The sequence below is a fragment of the Pinus tabuliformis genome, chromosome 8, assembly GCF_031772625.1.
Source record: "Pinus tabuliformis cultivar Carrire ecotype Pingquan chromosome 8, CPIR1, whole genome shotgun sequence".
Lineage (NCBI taxonomy): Eukaryota > Viridiplantae > Streptophyta > Pinopsida > Pinales > Pinaceae > Pinus > Pinus tabuliformis.
In genome coordinates this window covers 204,937,057-204,962,478 of record NC_142294.1, presented here as the reverse complement: position 1 = coordinate 204,962,478, position 25,422 = coordinate 204,937,057, and the positions used below count along the sequence as shown (strand labels likewise).

General features: G+C 35.2%; 1 pseudogene; it reads left to right on the top strand.

Moving 5' to 3' along the window:
- Nucleotides 1–908: 908 nt before the first annotated feature.
- LOC149234836 (putative disease resistance protein At5g63020) lies at nucleotides 909–8,914 on the top strand (annotated as a pseudogene).
- Nucleotides 8,915–25,422: the final 16,508 nt, after the last annotated feature.

The window sequence follows — 25,422 nt, the reverse complement described above, 5'->3', positions numbered from 1 at the left end:
GGAAATGAATGCATAGAAAGAGATTTCAGTCCAAGTTCACAAAAAAGAGGCTCATACTTGGAGGCCCAGTTTGTCCTTCTGTATCCAAAATTAATCACTGAAATGAGATCAAGTCCAAAATCTAAATGATTATAGAAATTTACATCTAAAACTATAGAATGGAAATTTATGTAAAATGAAACTTTATTCTATTCCATCATAAACTGGATACATGCTCCAAGGGTCTTCCTCTTGGAATGAGTAGGCACTCCTATTTATACATAAAATTGAGATAACTAACAAAGATCTGAGATCCACAAATATCTCATAAATGTTGGGATACTTTAATATTGGAATAATTTTAATTTTCTGTGAAATAGTGATGTGCCCGATAGTTTATTTTAGTTTACGCGCGTTCCAATTTTTTCACCATTTAAGTATTATACCACCATGTGATGGTCACGCGAATATAATGACGACAACGATGTGATGGTGATGGAATATATTTTTTAAATTGACTTTTGTTTTGTTTTCTTTTGAATGGATGCCCCCGTGATCTGGCTCTCTGTCCTTTAGAAACAACCAACGCTTCTTCCTATATATATCTATTCAATAATTCATGTCATTATGGATGTCCAGTGGTGCAGGGTATACTAGTGTTGGGATACTTTAATATTGGAATAGTTTTACAAGGTGAGTTTTGTACCATAATTATTATGCCCTTGGGGCCCACGGCGCACTAACTTTTTCTTTCTCTTACTGAGGCTTACTGGGCACGTGTATGTTAAAATTAAATTTCATTTCATTTCACATTATTCCATTCTTTTCTTTTCTTTTCTTTTGAATGGATGCCCCACCATCACAAACAACCAACGCTTCTTCCTATACCTATATCTATTCAATAATTCATGGATTCTGTATCGCACCTCATCCAACCCACAGCGCTTGCTTCCTCTTTCGTCCCTGTTGTCTTGCGCCCTTTGTTTTCGTTCCAATCTTCACAGGTTTTCCATTCTGTCTCTGCCATTTGCTAACATGGCCATGGAGTTTGGTACCGGATTAGCCACAAACGCCACTAACGCCATTATCGGTATCCTGGGCCAACAATTGAAGGATGTGAGGGAGTTGGGGAAGAACCTTCAACTTCTCAACAATGAACTCGACCGTATGGAAGGGTCGTTGCGCCATATTCAAACCCAATTCGAAGATCAACAAAAGAAGCTGCCGGATTTGGTGGAAGATTGTTTGGGAAGGATTAACAATGCCCTTGAAGAAGTCAAAACTCTCATCCAACGCGCCAACAGACAGCGACAACGGTGTCGCGGTTGCTGCCTTTTTTTCAGCCCCAACATCCCCGCAGATATCAGAGAATGGAAGACCGGATTTGCTGAGCTCTTCCAACAGCTTCAGTCTGATCTTTCAACAGTTGCTGATACTGCACAGATTGTGGGGTCCGCACAGCCTCAAGCAGATGCGCTTCTTCAACCTCTACCAGAATCCGGCTTCGTGGGGACTGGCATCGAAGCTGCTCAGAGGCAGCTGAGCGCATGGCTTAACGAACCTCATCCCTTGGCTCGTGTGGTTGGTGTGTGGGGGATGGCGGGTGTCGGCAAAACGGCATTACTCCAACTCATCTACAATAACTGCAAGAAGAAGGTGAGTGGTAGCTTTGATTTCGTCATTTGGTATACCATTTCTCAAAACTATCAGATTCAAAGTCTCCAGGATACCATTGCCGAGTCCCTGAATTTAAAATTTGAGCCAAGTTCTAGTATTGACCAGCGAAAAATGAAATTGTATGCATCTCTTGAAAATAAGAGGTTTCTACTTGTGCTGGACGATGCGTGGAATCCAATTGATTTGAATGAAGTTGGGATCAACTTTGGCCATGATAACGGCAGCAAACTCTTAGTGTCCAGTCGCTACAGATTCGTAGTCGAAGTAATGGCAGAAAAAGAGTACTGCATGATGATATGACCCTTGTCCACAGAGGAAGGGTGGGAGCTGTTCCGGAGAAGAGCTTTTAGATGTGGGGCTGCTCCGGACAATAATCTAGAGGTCATTGCTAGACAAGTTTCTTTGGAATGTCAGGGGTTGCCCTTGGCAATAAAGACAGTTGCTGCAACTATGGCTCGGAAAAAGACGGCTGATGAGTGGAGTCGCGCTTTGGTTTTGATGAAAAATGTAGATTCATCCTTCCCCTCCACTCACCCGACCATTGATGCAGAGCTCTATCAGCGGATACGATGGAGCTACAATGATTTGCCCGATAATCTGAAGATGTGTTTCTTATATTGTGCTGCCTTTCCTGAAGATGCAGAGATTCAGGTGGAGAAGCTGGTGGAGATGTGGACAGCAGAAAGATTGGTGCCTCAAAAGGGGACAACTTACTTCATGGATGTTGGGCTGGAATACATAGAAGCACTGGTAGATAGGTGCTTGATTGAATATGTTGATGAGAGGAAGCTGTCTATAAAAGTTCATGATGTACTACGGGATATGGCAATCTATGTAGGCCAAGGAGAGCAGAACTGCTAATTTGAAGCAGGTCAAGGTCTGCAACATTTTCCATGTGAAGAAGAGACCAGGGATCGCAAAAGAATCTCCGTTCTCGGCAATGAAATTAGTGTTGGGGATTTTTTTGAGAAAATCCCAAAAACACAAAAAAAATAAACTCCACAGATGCAATGCTCTGTTTCACCTCCACAAAATCCTTTTGCACAGGGAGGCTTAAATTTTTTTACTGAGGAACAGAATATTTCACCACCATAAAATGATTGATATTTGTTTAAAATAAAAATGCCTGAAACAACATATTTCTTCCTCTTTTACTTAGAGGGATTTACCAAAAGCAATTCATTCTACAAAACTCTGTTTTCACCTGAGAATTCACTGACCTGGGTTTACTGCTGTAAAACCCTTTTTACATTACTGCTGTAAATTTTTTTTTTACATGCACAGTAAAAATTTCATTACATTCACTTATAAAAAAAACTCACACCATGCGCTCTTTCACTTCTTGTTTTCCACTGCTGTGGATATTACAAAACAATTTCATACTATTTCTTGGTTTTGCGATGGCAAACCAATACAATACATCCCTGTTCTATTTGAGTTCTCGCATTGCTGTGCGTTCAATACATTTCCTTTAACAGCCTGTGCACACGGGCTCGTTATCAAAAAACATAATACGTAAAAACTCTATATTACCGTGGGTTTTTTTTACATTACATGTGGTCAACGCTCCATAAAAAAATATAACACGTTCTTTATGAATATTAATATATGCCGTATGAAAAACTTAAATATTTTACCAACGCATATGACATTGCATTGATAGCAGGTATGGTCAACCAGAACTTAGTTTTACTCCACGCAACATAGTTAATGTTTGCCGTATGCAGGTTTGAGCAATCAACAGACAAAGACGCTGGAGACAATCGAACGGCGGACAGAGATATCGGGAGATCATTTTCTGCAGAACTTTATGTCCCGAGAATGTCAGACATGGTGACGTAAGGGGACAGCCACGCGTCAACTCCAAATTTTCTCGGGCCCTTGTGTACGGAAGATACCTTTGCCGGAAAGTGGCCCGAGAACTCTCAGGCGGGTTTGGTGAACGGTTTCTGGTGATATACATGAGCGTTGAAATTACACATTCAACACTCCCCTTTAATTTCAACTGCTGGGCATTCAGTCATACCCAGACACTTTCTCAAAAATTCAAAGCTTTTCTGATCCAATGGCTTTGTCAAGATGTCTGCAACCTGTTCTTGAGTCCTGCAGTGTTCTAGGACAATTTCTCCATTGTTCACCAATTCTCTGATGTAGTGAAACCTTGTATCAATGTGTTTTGTTCTCTTATGAAACACTGAATTCTTTAACAATGCAATAGCTGAGCTATTGTCACAAAAAATCACTGTCGTTTTTGCCTGCTCTTGGCCTAAACTTCTCAACATTATTCTCATCCACACTGCTTGACATGCTGCTGCTGTAGCTGCCACATATTCAGCCTCTGCTGTAGATAATGCTACAATGGACTGCTTCTTAGAAGCCCATGAAATGGCTCCTGAACCCATATGAAAAACATAACCGGAAGTGCTTTTCCGATCATCTACACTTCCAGCCCAATCATTGTCAGTGTATCCAACCAAATCTGAATGTTCTGAGACATTATATAAAATTCCAAACATTTTGGTACCTTTGACATACCTTAAAATTCTTTTTGCTGCCTGCCAATGTGCCTCCTTTGGCCTCTCCATAAATCTGGAAATTAAACTAATAGCATACATAATGTCAGGCCTAGTTGTTGTTAAATACATAAGGCTGCCAACAATAATCTTGTACAAACTAGGATCAAAATCCTTGCAGCTGTCCTCTCTGCTGAGTTTTAATCCCATTACTGTGGGAGTGATCGCTGCCTTGCATTCTTGCATGTTAAATCTGCTCAATACTTGATTTACATATCTTGCTTGTGAGATAAAAATTCCTTTTTCATTTTGATCTACTTCTATGCCTAAGAAGTATCTCAAGAAACCCATGTCAGTCATTTCAAATTCTTCCTTCATGACTGATTTAAAATGTTCAATGAGCTGATCATCATTACTTGTGAAAATAACATCATCAACATATAAGACAACAATTAAAATTTTACCATCTTTTTCTTTGATGTAGACGGTGGGTTCTCCTTCACACTTGTCAAATTCATTATCCAATAGATATGAATCTATCCTGCTGTACCATGCTCTTGGCGCTTGCTTCAGCCCATAAAGAGCCTTCTTCAATCTGCACACTTTGTGCTCTTCACCTTTCTTCTCATAGCCTAGAGGCTGTTCAACATAAACCTCTTCCTTTAACACTCCATTTAGGAATGCTGACTTCACGTCCATTTGGTAGACTTTCCATTTGTTTTGTGCTGCTATGGACAACACTGCTCTCACGGTTTCCATTCTTGCAACCGGTGCGAAAGTCTCCTCATAATCTCTCCCATACTGCTGCTTGTACCCTTTGACAACCAGCCTTGCCTTGTGCCTTTCTATCTTGCCTTCAGCGTTACTCTTGGTCTTATAGACCCATTTCACTCCAATGACTTCTTTGCCTTTTGGTAGCTCAACCAAATCCCATGTTTTGTTTCTCTCTATGGCATTCATTTCCTCATCCATAGCTTCTATCCATTTCTTATCTTTAATTGTGTCCTCGAAATGAATAGGACCATCAACATGACAGTACAAGGCAAATAAGGAATTCATTCCTTCATCATAAATGTCACTTAGATTTCTAAACTTCTTACCTCGTTCATTTGGTGTGCAAGTGCTTGAAGATGCACTTGAATTTCCTCCTTGTGGTGTGCTTGGAGAAGCACTCTCATTTATCCTCAATGGTGTCCCTTGCTGTCCTTGTGTTGGCGCTGCTGTTTGGGGATGCATTTCAGCCACCTCCTCTTCATCTTCATCATGAGACAAACAGTTCTTGACATTCACTGTTTTCTCTATGCTTCCATCCCAAGCTTCCTCTTCAATGAATTGAACATCTCTGCTGACAAAAAACTTCTTGGTAGATGGGATATACAACCTGTAGGCTTTGGATTCCTCACTGTATCCAATGAAAAGACATTTCTCCCCTTTGCTGTCCAACTTCCTCCTTAGCTGATCTGGAATGTGTGCATAGGCCACACATCCAAAAACTCTCATGTGGGTGACTCCTTGCTTTCTCCCACTCCATGCCTCTTCCGGCACTTTGTTCAACACTGCTTTTGTAGGACACCTGTTCAAAATATACACTGCACAATTTACAGCTTCAGCCCCATAGTCATTTTGCAAATGCTTTTTCTTCAACATGCTCCTCACCATATCCATGATGGTCCTGTTCTTCCTTTCAGCAACTCCATTTTGCTGTGGGGTGTACCTAGCTGTAAACTGTTTGTGAATTCCATTTTCTCTACAAAATCTTAGGAATTCCTTGGAGATATACTCACCTCCTCTATCAGTTCTCAAAACTTTTATATGCAGCCCGCTTTGGTTTTCCACAAATGCCTTGAAATTTTGGAATTTCTCAAACACTTCACTTTTGTTTTTAAGGAAATATACCCAAGTTTTTCTTGTAAAGTCATCAATGAATGTTAGGAAATATTGGCTGCCTGCTAATGATGGAGCTTGCATCGGTCCACATAAATCTGAGTGAATGATCTCTAAGGGTGCCTTTGCCCTTATGCTCTTCCCTGATGGAAAACTTTCTCTATGTTGTTTTCCCAAAATGCAGCCTTCACATAGGCTGTCCGGTTTCTCTATCAATGGTAATCCTCTTACCATTCCTTTTCTGCTTAACAAATTTAGACCTCCAAAATTGAGATGTTTAAATCTCAAGTGCCACAACCAATTTTCATCCTTTGGCACGCTTTGGAAAGCCTCTTGGGTAACTGCTGCAATTTCATTTTTGTTTTTCAAATCTGCCCTGATTCTAAGAGGGAACATCATGTTCCTTGTCATTTTTACTTCAGCAATGCATCGTTTGCTGGGTGCTATATCCATGATGGTGCATACATCATTTTTAAAGAAAACATTGTACCCCTTATGGACAAGCTGTCCAATACTCAAGAGGTTACATCTCATTCCGGGGACATAGTAGACATCTGCTATGGTTTTCCTTTCTCCTTGCTTTGTAAATATTTTTACCTCTCCTTTTCCCATAACAGAAATTTTGCTATCAGTTCCTAGTGTGACTTCTGATTTCACATTTTTATCTAGGGCAGAAAAGAAGGCTATGTTCCCTGTCATATGGTTGCTGCAACCTGAGTCTAAAAACCAAATGTCCTCACTGTTTGTTTCAGCCATGTTACAGGCTAACAACACATTATTTTGACTGCTGTTTTCTCTTGTAACATTTGCATTTTGTCTACTGTTCATATCATGCTGTTTCTTTCTACAATCACTTGCATAATGTCCAAACTTTTTGCAATAATAGCATTGAACATTAGATTTATCATACCTTTGTCCTTGAGCATGATACTGTTCTCTTTGTTGGCTGCTGCCTTGGCCTTGGTTCTGATTTGTATTGCTTCCTCTTCCTTGTGCATTTGATGGGCTGTTCTTTCCACCTCTGTTCTGGCTTCTGCCTCTTCCTCTTCGGTTTCCTCTTCCTTGACCTCTTCCTCTTCCAAATGACATCTGGGTCTTGAAGGCTTGCTCAAGAGATGAGTTTTCATTCCTACTCAACCTCTACTCATGTGTTATCAGTGATGCATGTAGCTCATCAACTGAATAGTTTGAGAGATCCTTTGTCTCTTCAATGGTGGTGACTATGGCATTAAACCTTGAGGGTAAGACCCTCAATATTTTCTCCACAATCCTTCTATCTTCAATGGTTTCTCCGTGAGTTCTCATTTGTGTGATTACACCAATCACATGAGTGAAGAATGAGTCAATGTTATCTGACTCCTTCATGCACAGATTCTCAAAATCTTTTCTCAGCAATTGTAGTTTTGCTGTCTTCACTCTCTCCATGCCTTGATAGGCTGTCTTGAGGGTTTGCCATGCTTCATTTGCTGTCTTAGCTGCTGCTAACCTTGGAAACACACTCTGGTCTACTGCTAGATACAACAACATACGGGCTTTTGAATCCTTCTTCCTATTGCTCTTCAGCTGATCTCTCTCTCCCTGAGTTAATGCATTGAACTCATTTTCATCTGCTGGTTCTTCAAACCCAGATTCAACTATTTCCCATAAATCTTGAGAGGCAAACAGGGCTGTCATGGTTATTGACCAGTAGTCATAGTTTTTCCCATTAAACTGTGGGAGCTGGGTGTTAAACATACCCATACCAGTGCTTGTGCTGGCCATTCCTTGCATTCTGATCTATGCCTCTAAATCCTTGACTGTATGTTTAAAACAACTGACTGTTTCTTCAGCAACACATAAAAAACTTTTTGAAATACCTGAATCCTTTGCCTGAGACTTTACTTTACTGGAGAAGATCTACTGCTGCAACAAACTCCTCCCTTCAACGTCTTTGTCACCTTCAAAGAGCCTAAGCCTGCTCTGATACCACTGTTGGGGATTTTTCTGAGAAAATCCCAAAAACACAAAAAAAATAAACTCCACAGATGCAATGCTCTGTTTCACCTCCACAGAATCCTTTTGCACAGGGAAGCTTAATTTTTTTTACTGAGGAACAGAATATTTCACCACCATAAAATGATTGATATTCGTTTAAAATAAAAATGCCTGAAACAACATATTTCTTCCTCTTTTACTTAGAGGGATTTACCAAAAACAATTCATTCTACAAAACTCTGTTTTCACCTGAGAATTCACTGAGCTGGGTTTACTGCTGTAAAACCCTTTTTACATTACTGCTGTAAAACAAATTTTTACATGCATAGTAAAAATTTCATTACATTCACTTATAAAAAAAACTCACACCATGCGCTCTTTCACTTCTTGTTTTCCACTGTTGTGGATATTACAAAACAATTTCATACTATTTCTTGGTTTTGCGATGGCAAACCAATACAATACATCCCTGTTCTATTTGAGTTCTCGCACTGCTGTGCGTTCAATACATTTCCATGAACAACCTGTGCACACGGGCTCGTTATCAAAAAACATAATACGTAAAAACTCTATATTACCGTGGGTTTTTTTTACATTACATGTGGTCAACGCTCCATAAAAAAATATAATACGTTCTTTATGAATATTAATATATGCCGTATGAAAAACTTAAATATTTTACCAACGCATATGACATTGCATTGATAGCAGGTATGGTCAACCAGAACTTAGTTTTACTCCACGCAACATAGTTAATGTTTGCCGTATGCAGGTTTGAGCAATCAACGGACAAAAACGCTGGAGACAATCGAACGGCGGACAGAGATATCGGGAGATCATTTTCTGCAGAACTTTATGTCCCGAGAATGTCAGACATGGTGACGTAAGGGGACAACCACGCGTCAACTCCAAATTTTCTCGGGCCCTTGTGTACGGAAGATACCTTTGCCGGAAAGTGGCCCGAGAACTCTCAGGCGGGTTTGGTGAACGGTTTCTGGCGATATACATGAGCGTTGAAATTACACATTCAACAATTAGTGATCTGCCAACAGATTTGAAGTGTCCAACACTCGTCAGTTTAGTGTTGGCCAAAAATGATCAGTTGAAGGAAATTCCAGAGGGGTTTTTGGTAAACTCCATGTCTCTCAAGGTTCTGGATCTGTCGTACACCTCAATAGAAACATTACCAACAACAGTGGGGCAACTTGGACAGCTTGAGTTTCTTAATCTGAAGTATTGTAAGCGGTTAAAGCACTTGCCTGATAGCATATGCAACCTTTCACATCTTCAATTTTTGAATCTCGACGGCTGTGAAAGTCTAGATTTTTTACCTGATAGGATAGGGGAGCTCAAAAATCTTAAACATCTCACAGTATGGCGTTCTGGTTCTGTCGAAGGTGTCAGGGTGATTCCACATCAAATCTCACAACTCACTTCATTGAACAAACTGGTGTTGCCTCGAAACTCAATTCCATTGAGTTTGGAGGATCTCACAAATCTCTCAAATCTGATCGAGTTGGATGTCACAGTAAAGCCAGAAATAAAAGGGGGTTCAATGAGTACGTGGTCAAAGATGAGAAGATTAAGGTTGAGCTTCCAGTGGGGCGAAGATGAAAATAGAGATGATGCGGCGCTAGATATCCTTCCACACAACATGCAGAGCATGAAGGAGTTGCAGAGTCTTGAGCTACTAGACTATGAAGGTGTAAGTCTACCAAATTGTATTTGTCAGTTTCAAAATTTGAAGTATTTGTATTTGGAAAGGTGTATGAAATTAGAGGAGCTTCCAGCCTTGGAGATTGGGAGCGAGGCTGCACGTGACGGTTTTCCGAAGTTGGAGACATTATATCTATCCTCCCTAGAGAGCTTAGAGAGTATAGTGTGCAATGCAAAAACAATGCCGCAACTGCACGACTTATTCATTGCAAATTGCGGCAAGTTAAAGACATTGAGAATCGAGGAGCTCACTAATTTAGAGAGCATAGGGATTTCCCGGTGCCCTCAGTTGGAGGTTGTTGAGATCAACAGTCTTCCAATGTTAAAGGAATTGAGAGGTGCAATACCATCGAATGTATGGAATGAAGAAACAATGCCTAATCTGGAAGTTATAGGGATAAGAGGGTGTCCATTGTTACGGAGAATGCCAAAAGAAATGGAGAAGCTACCTAAGTTGAAGGAAATTTGGGGACAGTGGGATGGGATAAGTTGGGAGAATGATGATGTAAAATCCAAACTTTCTCACCTTTTCAAGGAACCTGAATGGTGAAGATGACGAAGATATTGAATTTGAAGAACATGAAGGAGGGTGAAGAAGATGATCCTGAAATGCAATATAATTTTTTTATTATGTTGTAAGTGAATATAATGTAATATAATTTTTTTATTATGTTGTAAGTGGATATAATGTAATATAATTTTTTTATTATGTTGTAACGGAAATAATTTTTTTTATTATGTTGTAAGTGAATATAATGTAATATAATTTTTTTATTATGTTGTAAGTGAATATAATTTTTTTATTATGGTGTAAGTGATGAATTTTGATGGAATGTACTTTAAAAAATAATGATATTGATAATTTTTAAATTATAAATCTATTTTTTTTTAAAATAGTGATATTGATAATTTCTAAATTATAAATTTATTTTTTTAATTGGGTTTTGAGAGAGGTTAGGTATGTTATGTCATGTAAATATTTTGATTTAGTTAAATTAAATAACAATAAAAATAAATTCAAAATAAATTAAAATAAATAAATAAAATATAAAAATAAAATAATTATAGTTATTAATTAAAACATTTTTTACTATCTCAAATTATATAAAATTAAAAATCAAAATTAAATTAATAATTAAACTAGTGTAAATTTATTTTAACTCTATATCTATCAAGTGTCACCAAGAGGGATCAAATCTCTTGAGATGCAAATCTCTTTTAGAATGAAAAAAGATTTCATCTCTCTTAGCTATTGGTAATCTAGACTAGTTTATATATATATATATATATATATATATATATATATATATATTATTAAAGTTAATTATTTGCATCCCTCACCTTTTTAAGGAATCTGAATCCCATGGTGAAGATGACGAAGATACTGAATTTGAAGATGACCCTGAAATGTAAATGTAATATAATTTTTTTGTTATGTTGTAAGTGATCAATTTTGATGGAATGCATTTATAAAAATAATGATATTGATAATTTTTAAATTATATATTATTCGTTATTGAGATGCCAGAGAAAGTTATGTTATATGTTATATTATGCGATGTATTTGGATTCTCTCGAATTAAATAACCATAAAAATAAATCTAAAACAAATAAATAAAATATAAAAATAAAATTATTAATTAAAAACTACTTCAAAATACATAAAATTAAAAAAAAAAAAATTAATTAAATTATTAATTATAATTATTAATTATTAGTTTATATATATGAAAATGTTTTTAAAGTTAATTAGTGTTTAAATAATTTACTAATTTCAATATTACTGTTTAAATAATTTACTAATTTCAATATTACTTTTTAGTATATAAATATATATTTATAAGATTGTAAATAATTTTAAATATTTTATATTATTTATTAAAAATATCAAATTAAATATTATAATAAAATGATGTTAAATTTTATATATTTATAATTTTGTAATAATTATATTTTGGTTTCTTTTATATATTATTATTGGTTACACACTCTCTCACATAAATTCTCTCACATATATATGTGTTTTATGAAGAGGTACAAAGTTTTCCTTAAATATATCACTCAACAATTCATATAAAAAAATTAAAATGTAAATCAAACTACAACAAAAATAAGAATTAAAATTTATTTTTGCAACTTTTAATATATTAAAATTTATTAAAAAAATAAAAAGAATTACAATATACATTGTTTGAGAATTTATTTATATATTTATACACCCATTAAGATTATTATAAGAATAGTTAGGTTATGAAATTATGAAATTTATGGTTTATATTATAGAGAGAAAAATAAGGTAAGTGCAGAAGAAACAATGTTCATCTTCAATCTTCCTTATATCATAAAGTTTATAAAATAGTTCATCCAAATGTATTTTTGGGTTAGTTTACTAACTAGTTTCAGTGTAAAAATCATGAACATTAATTTTAAATTTGACCATGCTCAAAACATTGAAAACATGGCTAATTAATAAAAATGAATTAACTAAAATAAGTATTCCATCAAATATTATTAGTTTATACAAAAATTAGTTCGTAATTCAAATGCATTGATTTCATTTAATATCAATATATCAAATCATTTTTTTAAAGTTTCACCTTAATACACTAAAAAAAAATTAATTACACAATGCATAAATTATATACTATGATGTGGTCTAGTTTTGTTTAATTTAAGTATTGGCTTAAAGTCAAGTTCAACAAAAAAAATGAACATGCATAATCTTGAATATGCAAAATCTATGGAGTCATAGGGAGTCCTAAGCAAATTTATGGAGCAATATATTTTGAGAATATTCTATAACCACTTATTTGGCCTATATATATGAGAATTATTATGTAAAGTAGAGGTTACTTGCAAAATTAGTTATTATTATCAATGTTGAGTTATGTTATGAGAGAATCTTCTATAACCACTTATTTGGCCTATATATATGAGAATTATTGTGTGAAGTAGAGGTTACTTGCAAAATTAGTTATTATTGTCGATGTTGAGTTATGTTATGCGAGACCTGTAGTCCTTTTTTCACATGGTGTGTGTATGATAATATAATGTTAGTTTTTCTAATACAAAAGATTGGTTAGCTCAATTTTATGTAAGGAAATTTTTTGGGGCAAAATTTTGCTAGTTGGTTTTTTTTTTTTTTGAGATTTCTGAAAAAATATTCACCTTCTTTTTACACCTATATGATTAAACGGATGACATTTGCCAAAAAATTACTAATTTTAATTGTAAATCAAATGTTTTTAATTGAATATTTGGCTACATCTTTTATGTATGACTTTTCAAACCAGAATAATTGCCTATAATACTATAAGTATGCATAATATTTGAATAATTAGAAAATACCCTAATTCATGTGCTTGTGGCATTTTTGGATGATTTTTTCATTTGTCTTTACTATGCATGATTTGACTTCCATTTGTTTAAATGAATGTGATTAAAGGTTAATAAATTCTCCACCACAATTAAATTTTTAATATTTGGCACATAACTAACACAACAACTATCAAGCATGCCTTGGATGAGACCCTCCCAAAGGTTGAAAAACTTGACACATTCAAGTACATCATGCTTATGTCACACACTTCCTACGAACCTTGAGTCTACCATAGAGCTAACAATATTGTTTATTGCTGCAACCATAACAAATGCATAGTAAAGGAGACACATTAGAGGTTGGAAAATGTAAAGATTCAAGATTGGTTGGAAATGAAAATTCATGCATGCGAAGAAACTGCATACTTGGGAAAGATATTGTAATATTAAAAAATAAATGTGTTTGTGTGTTTTGGATGAGATTTTCCAAGCTTGAATTCCTCGTGAATTTGCATGAATGGATAGAAAGACTTGTAAATAAGAATCTACATTGTTTTCCATGGTCAAGAATTGATTGCACCACTAATAAATTAATAAATATTCAATGCTAATGGCCATAAGTTGACCCAAGATGTTAAGTTTTCATTTGAAGGTGCTATGAAAGGCTATGCTTTAGAGTTTGCAGTGAAATGACATTGGTCATTAATAAAGGCATTATAAAATTTGAAGAGAGGACAACATAGAAGGTTGATTGAAGACATACCTATCTAGATAAAGATGTTCATGGTGGAATGGGGTATGCTACCAATCCCCATTGAGATGAAAGCATAATCCCTACACAGGGTGTTGGAAGATCAATAATGGTTTAAGTAGTGGAGCTTGAAAGAGGATAGTAGAAACAACAATAAAAGTGTGTAAATCTTGTATAAAGCTAGCACCGATATCCATTTAGAATATGGAACAATGCATAGGATGAGATAAAGAAAGAAGATTTGGCCAACCTTGAAAGAGATAAAAAAGATGTGTTGGTGTAGACAATTGAGGAGATTATACAGTTGGGAGGAATTTTTGAGGAGTTGATATGGTCATTGAGTGATAACATTAAGGGACACATGCTGTTGAATTGTATGTGTAGAGGTATGGCTCGAGGTCATTGACCCAATTGTCTTTTTGGAATCTATCGGGGACTAGGACTAGGAAGACACATTTGAATATGCATTTTGAGTATACATCGTTTACGCATTCTAACCTCGTGGATATTTGTGACAAGAAGGGAGCAAGACTAAATCATAGTGATGTTAGTCCCTCCTACATCCTACTCGCTATTCCTTTTGATATTTGCTAGAATCTGGTGACCTTTTTTGCATAGAGTGTGAGAAAGTGCGTCATTAGGGGAATTTTGAGGTCTAAATGGGCCTCCTAAGAAAAATATACAACCAAAATAAACTTTATAAGAACCAATAGGATTCAAGATGATGATGTCAACCATGGGGGATGATTCACTATTTTTGGAGTTAAAAAGTAAAAATATTAAAAACTAATAAAATAATAAAACTACTTTTTCAACTCATATTTTCAACTTATCTCCCTAAGTTTTTACTCGAATTTCGAGCAGGAGTACTAGTTCGATGCAAAATTTAATTCCTCTTCCAAGGACTACCAATGTTGCATACTTTTGATGGACCCTGCTACACGAAAAATTAGAAATACATGAAAAAATGTGATTGCAGTCACGTTTTTCATGTATTTCTCATTTCTCGTGTAGAAGGGTCCATTGAAAGTATGCAACATGGGTACTCCTTGGATGAGGAATCAATTTTTCTATAACCACTTATTTGGCCTATATATATGAGAATTATTATGTAAGGTAGAGGTTACTCGCAAAATTAGTTATTATTGTCAATGTTGAGTTATGTTATGAGAGAATCTTCTATAACCACTTATTTGGCCTATATATATGAGAATTATTGTGTAAAGTAGAGGTTACTTGCAAAATTAGTTATTATTGTCGATGTTGAGTTATGTTATGCGGGACTTGTGGTCCTTTTTTTACATGGTGTGTGTATGACAATATAATGTTAGTTTTTCTACTACAAAAGATTGGTTAGCTCAATTTTATGTAAGGAAAATTTTTGGGGCGAAATTTCGCTAATTGGTTTTTTTTTTTTTAGATTTATGAAAAAATATTCACCTTCTTTTTACACATATATGATTAAATGGATGATATTTGCCAAAAAATTACTAATTTTAATAGTAAATTAAATGTTTTTAATTGAATATTTTGCTACATCCTATATGTATGACTTTTCAAACCAGAATAATTGTCTATAATACTATAAGTATGCATAATATTTGAATAATTAGAAAATACCCTAATTCATGTGCTTGTGGCATTTTTGGATGATTTTTTCATTTGTCTTTACTATGCATACTTTGAGTTCCATTTGTTAAATGAATGTGATTAAAGGTTAATAAATTCTCCACCACAATTAAATTTTTAATATTTAGCACATAACTAACATAACAACTATCAAGCATGTCTTGCATGAGACCCTCCCAAAGGTTGAAAAACTTGACACATTCAAGTACATCATGCTTATGTCACATACTTCCTACGAACCTTGAGTCTACCATAGAGCCAATAATATTGTTTATTGTTGCAACCATAACAAATGCATAGTAAAGGAGACACATTGGAGGTTGGAAAATGTAAAGATTCAAGATTGGTTAGAAATGAAAATTCATGCATGCCAAGAAACTGCGTACTTGGGAAAGATATTGCAATATTCAAAAATAAATATGTCTTTGTGTGTTTTAGATGAGATTTTCCAAGCTTGAATTCCTGGTGAACTTGCATGAATGGATGGAAATACTTGTAAATAAGAATCTACATTGTTTTCCATGGTTCAGAATTGACTACACCACTAATAAATTAATAAATATTCAATGCTAATGGCCATAAGTTGACCCAAGATGTTAAGTTTTCATTTGAAGGTGCTATGAAAGGCTATGCTTTAGAGTTTGTAGTGAAATGACATTAGTCATTAATAAAGGCATTGGAAACTTTGAAGAGAGGACAACATAGAAGTTTGATTGAAGACATACCTATCTAGATAAAGATGTTCATGGTGGAATGGGGTATGCTACCAAGCCCCAATGAGATGAAAGCATAATCCCTACATGGGGTGTTGGAAGATCAATAATGGTATAAGTAGTGGAGCTTGAAAGAAGATAGTAGAAACAACATTAAAAGTGTGTAAATCTTGTATAAAGCTAGCACTGATATCCATTTAGAATATGGAACAATGCATAGGGTGAGATAAAGAAAGGAGATTTGGCCAACCTTGAAAGAGATAAAAAAGATGCGTTGGTGTAGACAATTGAGGAGATTATAGAGTTGGGAGGAATTTTTGAGGAGTTAATATGGTCATTGAGTGATAACCCTAAGGGACACATGTTGTTGAATTTTATGCATAGAGATATGGCTCGAGGTCATTGACCCAAATGATATTTTGGAATCTATCGGAGACTAGGACTAGGAAGACACATTTGAATATGCATTTTGAGTATACATTGTTTACGTATTCTAACCTCGTGGATATTTGTGAAAAGAAGGGAGCAAGCCTAAATCATAGTGGTGTTAGTCCATCCTACATCCAACCCCCTATTCCTTTTGATATTTTCTAGAATCTGGTGACCCTTTTTGCATAGAGTGTGAGAAAGTGCGTCATTAGGGGAATTTTGAGGTCTAAATGGGCCTCCTAAGAAAAATGTACAACCAAAATAAACTTTATAAGAACCAATAGGATTCAAGATGATGATGTCAACCATGGGGGATGATTCACTATTTTTGGAGTAAAAAAGTAAAAATATTAAAAAATAATAAAATAATAAAACTACTTTTTCAACTCATATTTTCAACTTATCTCCCTAAGGTTTTACTCAAATTTCGAGCAAGAGTACTCGTTGGATGCAAAATTTAATTCCTCATCCAAGGAATACCCATGTTGCATACTTTTGATGGACCCTGCAACAGGAAAAATTAGAAATACATGAAAAAACATGATTGCAATCACGTTTTTCATGTATTTCTCATTTCTCATGGGTACTCCTTGGATGAGGAATCAATTTTTTCATCCAACAAGTGTTGTCGCTCGAAATTTGATTAAACCCATAGGGAGATAAATTGAAAATACGAGTTGAAAAAAATAGTTTTTATTTTTTATTTTTTCCCTCTAAAATTTGATGATGTAATCTAATCTTATTTTATTATTTCCACTATTATTTTATAATTTCCTTAGGAGGCCCATTTTATACCTCAAAGTTCCCCTAATGTAAACCTCATATAAATAAAAGGCACCTCAGGTTCATTTCATCATCACTGGTGGACTATTTTAGCTTTCTAGAAGAATTCAACATAACTCTTTTACCTTGTTACTATTGTGGAGATGTGAACTTTGTGAATATTTTGCAATTGGAGACTAGTCCTTATTTTAGAGACACCATTTTAGGATAATGAATGATTGTTCATTTATATATTATGAGTACTTTTATTGTTGAATATCTTTTTATGGTTATTGTATTCAATATGTTATTCTAGGGTTTCTATAACCCTTGTCTAAATACATATCTTTACTTGAAACTTTTGGTGAAACATGCTTTAATTTAGAATCTTGAGAATCTCCTAGAGAGATTTTCTCTTGATTTTATCCCCGTATTAAATGATAGCTAGGGTTTTAAAAATGGAAACTTAGGGTCTCCACCCTTACTCCTTTCAAGGGTTTGAAATCTCCATAGTAATTTTATATTAGACTCCATTACCCAAGTAGTTAGTAGGCATCAGTTTCCAAATTGTTGGTCAAAACTATTTAAACTTCATATTTTCTCTCTTTCTTAACCAATTTAAGATTCAAGCTTGGTTGGAAGTGAGAATTCATGCATGCCAAGAAAGTGCATACTTGGGAAATATGTTGCAATATTCAAAAATAAATATGTGTTTGAGTGTTTTGGATGAGATTTTCAAAGCTTGAATTCTTGGTGAACTTGCATGAATGGATGGAAAGACTTGCAAAGAAGAACCTACATTGTTTTCCATGGTCAAGAATTGAGTGCACCGCTAATAACTTAATAAATATCCAATGGTAATGGCCATAAGTTGACCCAAGATGTAAAGTTTTCATTTGAAAGTGCTATGAAAGGATATGGTTTAGAGTTTGTAGTGAAATGACATTGGTCATCAATAAATACATTGGAAACTTTCAAGAGAGGACAACATAGAAGGTTGATTGAAGACATACCTATCTAGATAAAGATGTTCATGGTGGAATGGGGTATGCTACCAAGCCCCATTAAGATGAAAGCATAATCCCTACATGCGGTGTTGGAATATTAAGAATGGTCTAAGTAGTGGCACTTGAAAGAAGATAGTAGAAACAAGATTAAAAGGGTGCAAATTTTGTATAAATCTAGCGTCGATATGCATTTAGAATATGGTACAATGCATAAGATGAGATAAAAAAAGGAGATTTGGCCAACCTTGAAAGAGATCAAAAAGATGTGTTGGTGTAAATAATTGAGGAGATTTGTTATGAAACCAGCTCACAAAAAGATAGAAAATATAGATCAATGCCTTAGAATTCAGCCTCTTCGAGGGGGTAACCTCCTTTACATTACACAAATGAACAATTCTTGGATGATTGAAATGACTAAAACTCCTTTCTATATAGGAGTTTAAGGGGTCACAATATAATAAATCCGACATAACAATAATAACATAAGGGCACAACAATAACAATAGTGGGTTTCTATGGGGCACACTAATAACAATACGGGGATAATAGGGGCACAATAATAACAATAAGGGATACAATGACAATAGTAATGGGGGAATCACTAGTATTATAGGGACCTAACATGCCCCTCTCCTTCAGAAAACAGTTGTCCTCAACTCTTGAGTAGTTCTGGATGCTTCTGTATAAAATTCTCATCCTGCCATGTCAAATCTTTAGCGGATATGTTCTTCCACTTGATGATCCGTAATTGATCGATTTCGTAGTTTTCGAGTTTTTGTTTCTGTGACTGCTTCAGGTTTCAATATGATTTTTCCTTCCTCGTCAAGTTCTAGAAATATTGTTTGAACTGGGATCTTGTCACCTATAACCTTATTTAAACATGAAACATGGAAAACTAGGTGCACTCGGGAAACTGTAGGAAGCTCCAATTTGTATGCCATAGTACCAATCTTTTGCAACACCTTGTACAAACCATAATACTTTGGTGATAATTTATTATCCTTCTTAGATTGCTTGAGGGAATTTTTTTTTATATGGTTGTAGTTGTAGGAATACCCAGTCACCTACATCAAAACTTATTTCACTGCGATGTTGATCTACTTGTTGTTTCATTCTATTATGTGCCAACGTGAGGTTATCCTTTAAGAGTTGGAGAACCTGTTGTTGATGCTCGATGTGATGTTCCACTGCTTCAACCTTAGAATTTTCTCTTAAATATGATGTGATGGATGGTGGATGATATCCATAAAGTGCCATAAATGGGGTCATTTTTGCTGCAGTATGGAAGGAAGTGTTATACCACCATTCAGCCAGAGGCAACCATTTGACCCATTGTGTATGTTTATCAGATACAAAGAAATGAAGATATCCTTCCAAACATTTGTTTACTATCTCAGTTTTCCCATCAGATTGAGGATGATAAGATGAGCTATGAGCTAACTGAGTACTGAGACAAGAAAATAATTTTGTCCAAAAATTTCCAGTGAAAATGGGATCTCTATCGCTTACAATAATCTTTGGGTTTCCATGTAGATTTTTAATTGTTTCCATAAATGCAGTAGAAATTGTACTGGCTTTAAATGGATGCGATAATGCATGAAAGTGTGCATACTTGGTAAGTCTGTCAACTACCACCATGATGACACTCTTTCTTCGGACTTGGGTAAGCCTGTGATAAAATCCATTGAAACCTCCTCCCATCGTTGGCTTGGAATGGATAAAGGTTGTAATAGACTTGGGGTCTTAATTGTTTCAACTTTATTTTGTTGGCAAACCAAACATTCTGCCACGAAATTTTGAATATTCAATTTAAGGCCATAAAAAAAAAAATCCTTTTTAACCCTGTGGTAAGTTTTTAAAAATCCTGAGTGCCCTCCTAAGGGAGAAGTGTGAGAATATTTTGTTTGAGTTAGGAATTCTTACATAGGTATAAGCGATCTTTGTACCATAACGAATCATTTTTCCAGCTAAATGTATCAGATGTACTGGGATCTTGTTGTAACCTTTGAATGAGTGCCCACACTTCTTCGTCATTCTTCCATTCATCCCTTGCTTTTTTATCCAATCTGGTTGGATAATAGAAATGGCACACATCAATGCTTCCACATCATCATCCTTTCTTGAGAGTGCATCTGCCACAACATTTTGCTTCCCTTTTTTGTAGACGATTTCAAAGTCATAACCCAACATCTTTGTGACCCATTTTTGTTGCTCTTCAGAGGATAATATTTGTTCTAAAAAGTATTTAAGACTATCATGATCCTTTTTTACCTTGAAGTGTCTTCCCATTAGGTAGGGTCGCCACTTCTTAAGTGCATGTAGTATTGCCAACATTTCCTTCTCATAAATAGCTTTATGTAAATACTTTCCTTTGATTGGATGACTTTCGAAAGCAATGGGTCTTTCATCTTGCATTAAAACAACACCAATTTCATTTCTTGAAGCATCACATTCCACAATAAAGGTTTTTGTGAATTCCAGTGTAGCTAAGACCGGTGCTTGGCACATTGCCTCTTTAAGATGTTCGAAGGCCTTTGTTGCTTCTGGGGTCCATGACAATGAATATTTCTTAAATAATGTTGTTAGAGGTGCTGCTATTCTCCCATAATTCTTAACAAACTTGCAATAATACCTTGTCAACTAGAGAAATCCTCGCAGATGCTTTATGGATGTGGGGATTTTCCATTCCTTAATGGCTTTAATTTTGCTAGGGTCTACCTTAACACCTTCATGAGATACAATATGACCCAGTTATTCCACCTCTTGTACTCCAAAGAAATATTTGGAGCTTTTCGCATATAATTATTTCTCCTCCAATAGTTTGAGCACCCTGTCAGGAGGTTGAACATGATCCTTCCTAGACTTGTTGTAGATTAGTATATCATAAAAAATACTAACACAAATTTCTAAGGAAGGGTTTGAAAATGGAATTCATCAAACCTTGAAATGTAGAAGGTGCATTGGTAAGGCCAAAAGGCATGACCAAAAATTCATAATGACCCTCATGAGTTCTAAATGTTGTTTTCGGAATGTCTTCAGCCTTCATTCTGATTTGATGATATCCTGAACGAAGATCCAACTTGGTGAAGTAAATTGATCCATTCAATTCATCCAATAATTCATCAATGATAGGAATGGGAAATTTATCTTTAATAGTGAGCCTGTTTTGCTTACTATAATCTGGACACATGCACCATGATCCATCCTTCTTGTGCACCAATACTACTGGAGCAAAGAAAGAACTTTGACTAGGTTGAATTATACCAGCCTCTAGCATTTCCGCAACCATACGTTCAATTTCACTCTTTTGGGCATAGGGATATTTGTACGGCATGATGTTTGGAGGAACACTTCTTCAAATCAAATGAATAACATGATAATGATCACAAATAGGTGGGAGGCCTTTGGGATTCTCAAATACCTGGGAATGATTGTCCAAGGCTTTTTGGAGATCTGGAGAAATAGATGATTTCGATGTGGGAATCTCTAGCGAACATAATTGTGCAATTACCCCTTGTTGTTCCTTCTTTATAAGCTTTGTCATACCATTAGAGATGATTATCTTTCCCGGTTTCCCTGCAATAACCCTTAATTCAACTTCCTTTCCTTCCGCATAAAATTTCATGAAAAGTTCTTGAAAATTAAAAGCTATTGTTCCCAAGGATTGTATCCATTGGACTCCTAGTACAACATCAACACCACCCATTGGAATGGAAAGCATTGGGCTATTCAATACATATTCTTCCATGGATAGTTTGATATTATGGCACTTTCCAGAGAAATTTATGGTTCCTCCACTTGCAACCATCACTTGACACTCTGGTGTTGGATATAGGAAGCAATTCAATTCCTTGGCTATCTTACAATGAATAAAATTATGGGTACTTCCTGAATCAATCAACACTATTACCCTTTTCTTCTTGATATGTCCTTATATCTTGATAGTTTGAGGAGTGGTAATTCCAACCAATGCATTACAAGATATGATCGAATTCATTTCTTCTTTATCTAGGGTTTGTTCCTGGTGTATATCCTCTTCTTTTGACATTTCTTGTTCCTTTTCTTCCTCCTCTTCACAATCTATGTAGAATAATTTCTTCTCAGCACACTTATGACCTTTAGTGTATTTTCTATCACAACTGTAACAAAGCCCTTTTGCTCTTTTTTCTTCCAATTATTATGGTTTCAACCTTGTAGGTTGTGGAAGCCTAGGGGAAACAACACTTCCATATTTATAGTTGTGAGTGGTAGGCTTAAGGGTTGCCATAATTTTGCTTTCCATTTTTCTTGCTAACCTGAATGCCTTCTCCAATGAATCAGGTTCCCAAAGGTGAACCTCATGTTGGATATTATCCTTTAAAGTCCCTATGAACACATCAATCCTATGCTCCTCTGGAATATATTTTACCCTTATGTTCAATTTTTGGAAGTCCTCAGTGTTCTCCATCATTGAACCCTTTTGTTTGATATTTATCAATTGGCAAAAATGGTGTTGCTTTTTGTATCCTCATAATGTGCTATCATTTCTTCTAAAAAAATTTCCCAAGTGATAATTTGTTTACGAGAGAAAAGCCATTGATACCATACAAACTGATTTGGTTCCAAATATAAATTTTCAATATGTACCTTTTGTGTGTTTTTCACATTATGGAGATCGAAAAATTGCTCCGTCTGTAGTATCCATGTTCCGGGATCCTTGCCATCAAACTTCCTCATATCAATCTTTGGAACATCGTGGGTCTTCAATCCCACATTAGAGTCTATGAAATCATGATTAACATTTCTTTTGTTCTCATCATGAGTTTCCTTTAATACCCTTTCACCATTAGTAACCATTTCTTGTAGCAACTCTTTCAAATTTATCTTCAATTCTTCCATCTTAGCATCCATGCCATTCATCTTAGCTTCCATTCCATCCATATTAGCTTCCATGCCATTCATATTAGCTTCCACGCCATTCATCTTGGCTTCAACTACCTTTTGTGAGAGTGAAATTTGTTGTACTTGGTCTTGTAATTTTGGTATATCAAGTTGCATTTCTTCCTCTTATTCATGAGTCATGCTAGAGATTTCAAGTTTCTTACTAGGTTTTTCCATTTCCTTTCTTTGGGGCATCAATTAATGTTAATAATTATTCACTATGCCCTTTGAATTCCTTCAAACTATTTTTTCAAACCAATCGTATGCAAAATTTAAAAAAACTACACACCTTTTTTCCCTATTTAAGATCTCAATATTGAATTTGTTGTATCTCTGTAGCTGCAGATCTTGAATATCTAAAATCTCATCCCGCAGTAGCCCTTTGAGTCCTCTTTCTAACCCTGGAAGTCTGATCAAGATTGGATTCTCCAAGGAAGAGTTATGCCACATCTCCCACGGTGTCCTGATTATAGACTAGTTCAGTAGAGCAAACTTGTATGAAGTGCCACGTGTCCCTGTTTCAACCTTAGTACTGAAACTGATATACAAAAAACTACAGCTCGTCCTCTTTTTGAAACTTCTTACAAAATTTCAATCTGATGCTCAGAACAAAATTTATGACGATTTTCCCCAAGTCACCTGTTTGGAATGTAATTCAGGAGTCTGCAAAAACCCTAAATTTCTCATATCATATCTATGAAAATATAGCGAGACAAGCTTTGAAATTTGGAAACAAAGTTCAAAATGATTTCAGATCAAATGGGTTTTTTTTTTAGCTTCTGAAACGTCACAGGAAAAAGTTTTGGCGAAATTCCACGATGACCTGTTTGGAGCAACGAAACCCTAGAATCCAAAGCTCTGATACCAAATGTTATGAAACCAGCTCACAAAAAGATAGAAAATATAGATCAACGCCTTATAATTCAGCCTCTTTGAGGGAGAAACCTCCTTTAAATTACACAAATGAAAAATTCTTGGATGATTGAAATGACTAAACCTCCTTTCTATATATAGGAGTCTAAGGGGTCACAATATAATCAAGCCGACATAACCTTAATAACATAAGGCACAACAATAACAATATTGGTTTTCTATGGGGCACACTAATAAAAATATGGGGACAATAGGGGCACAATAATAACAATAAGGGCTACAATGACAATAGTAATAGGGAATCACTAGTATTATAAGGACCTAACAAGATTATAGAGTTGGGAGGAATTTTTGAGGATGTTGGGAAATTCAATTGCTTAAATTGCTTTCATTAAATTATCAACCAGGGATACTCGTACGCTTGTGATGATGCCAGCAAAATATATGCAGGAGTAGGAAACTGACTATAAGCTAAGCAAACTTGGTTTTTGTAGGCCAGAAAACATTAAGCTCCCTTACAGGTGGTCTCTTCGTAATGTTTCACAGGACCTATCAAAAATCAAGATTATAACCCAACATATAAATCTAACCAATATTCACAACTATTTGTAATGAAATAAAATGCTTCATTGATCCATTTGGAGTGAGCTCAATTCTCCTAAGATCAAAGTGACAAACTATTCTGTAAATCCATGAAAACTTGATCTACATGCATAAATAAGAAAATAATGATTTTAACTGAATCAGAATCAACACAGAAGAGGCTCTATATCTAGAGATCATGGTTGTCCTTCCTTTGATTTCTTTTTCAACTAAAACCAAACACACCATAAAGCATAACAACTAATTTAAGGAAGCAAGAGGAAATGAACGCATAGAAAGAGATTTCAGTCCAAGTCCACAAAGAAGAGGCTCATACTTGGAGGCCCAGTTTGTCCTTCTTTATCCAAACTTAATCACTGAAATGAGATCAAGTCCAAAATCTAAATGATTATAGAAATTTACATCTAAAACTATAGAATGGAAATTTATGTAAAATGAAGCTTTATTCTATTCCATCATAAGTTGGATACATGCTCCAAGAGTCCTCCTCTTGGAATGGAGGAGGCACTCCTATTTATACATAAAATTGAGATAACTAGCAAAGATCTGAGATCCACAAATCTCTCATAAATCCACAAATGTCTCATGTGGTTACAACCATGTACTAACGCTTAGCAAGTAACATCTCTACAAATCCTCTCACAAATATCTAATCTCATTGATAAGAAATCTTG